This window comes from Arachis hypogaea, chromosome 11 (genome assembly GCF_003086295.3).
Source record: "Arachis hypogaea cultivar Tifrunner chromosome 11, arahy.Tifrunner.gnm2.J5K5, whole genome shotgun sequence".
Taxonomy (NCBI): domain Eukaryota; kingdom Viridiplantae; phylum Streptophyta; class Magnoliopsida; order Fabales; family Fabaceae; genus Arachis; species Arachis hypogaea.
Window position 1 is genome coordinate 59618697 of NC_092046.1, and position 1752 is coordinate 59620448.

At 41.4% G+C, this 1752-nt stretch overlaps 1 non-coding gene across 1 annotated transcript; it reads right to left on the bottom strand.

Moving 5' to 3' along the window:
- Positions 1–251: 251 nt before the first annotated feature.
- On the bottom strand, positions 252–359 carry LOC112724751 (small nucleolar RNA R71). Its single transcript, XR_003163899.1, has one exon. It is a non-coding gene; the product is annotated as a small nucleolar RNA R71 (small nucleolar RNA).
- Between the last annotated feature and the right edge of the window lie 1393 nt (positions 360–1752).

Below are 1752 nucleotides of genomic sequence, written 5' to 3' on the forward strand. Positions count from 1 at the left end.
AACAGAATTGCAAGTTTCATGGACTTCCATCAGAAGATCCTTTTCAGTTCTTAACTGAATTCTTGCAAATCTGTGATACTGTTAAGACCAATGGGGTTGACTCCGAGGTCTATAGGCTTATGTTTTTCCCGTTTGCTGTAAGAGACAGAGCTAGAATATGGTTGGACTCTCAACCTAAAGATAGCATGAACTCTTGGGATAAGCTGGTCACGGATTTCTTAGCCAAGTTCTTTCCTCCTCAAAAGCTTAGCAAGCTTAGAGTGGATGTTCAAACCTTCAAACAGAAAGAAGGTGAATCCCTCTATGAAGCTTGGGAGAGATACAAGGAACTGACCAAAAAGTGTCCTTCTGACATGCTTTCGGAATGGACTATCCTGGATATATTCTATAATGGTCTGCCTGAGCTATCAAAGATGTCACTGGACCATTCTGCAGGTGGATCCATTCACCTAAAGAAAACGCCTACAGAAGCTCAGGAACTCATTGACATGGTTACAAATAACCAGTTCATGTACACTTCTGAAAGGAATCCTGTGAGTAATGGGACGCCTCAGAGGAAGGGAGTTCTTGAAATTGATACTCTGAATGCCATATTGGCTCAGAACAAAATATTGACTCAGCAAGTCAATATGATTTCTCAGAGTCTGAATGGAATGCAAGCTGCATCCAACAGTACTCAAGAGGCATCTTCTGTAGAAGAAGCTTATGATCCTGAGAACCCTGCAATAGTAGAGGTGAATTACATGGGTGAACCTTATGGAAACACCTATAATCCCTCATGGATAAATCACCCAAATTTCTCATGGAAGGATCAACAAAAGCCTCAACAAGGCTTTAATAATGGTGGAAGAAACAGGTTTAGCAATAGCAAGCCTTTTCCATCATCCACTCAGCAGCAGACAGAGAATTCTAAGCAGAATCCATCTAGCTTAGCAAATATAGTCTCTGATCTATCTAAGGCCATTTTCAGTTTCATGAATGAAACAAGGTCCTCCATTAGAAATTTGGAGGCACAAGTGGGCCAGCTGAGTAAAAGGGTCACTGAAACTCCCCCTAGTACTCTCCCAAGCAATACAGAAGAAAATCCAAAGAGAGAGTGCAAGGCCATTGATTTGACCATCATGGCCGAAGCCACAAGGGAGGAGAAGGACGTGAATCCTAGTGAGGAAGACCTCCTGGGACGTTCAGTGACCAATAAGGAGTATCCCTTTGAGGAACCAAAAGAATCTGAGGCTCGTCTAGAGACCATAGAGATTCCATTAAACCTTCTTCTGCCCTTCATGAACTCTGATGAGTATTCTTCTTCTTAAGAGAATGAAGAAGTTACTGAAAAGCAAGTTTCTAAGTACCTTGGTGCAATCTTGAAGTTGAATGCCAAATTATTTGGTAATGAGACTTGGGAAGATGAACCTCCCTTGCTCACCAATGAACTAAATACATTGGATAGGTAGAAATTACCTCAAAAGAAATAAGATCTTGGTAAATTCCTAATTCCCTGTAACATAGGCACCATGACCTTTGAGAAGGCTCTATGTGACCTGGGGTAAGGAATAAATTTAATGCCACTCTCTGTAATGGAGAAACTTGGGATCTTTGAGGTGCAAGCTGCCAGAATCTCATTAGAGATGGCAGACAACTCAAGAAAATAGGCTTATGGACAAGTATAGAACGTATTAGTAAAGGTTGAAGACCTTTACATCCCTGCTGATTTCATAATCCTAGACACTGGGAAGGATGAGGATGACTCCATCA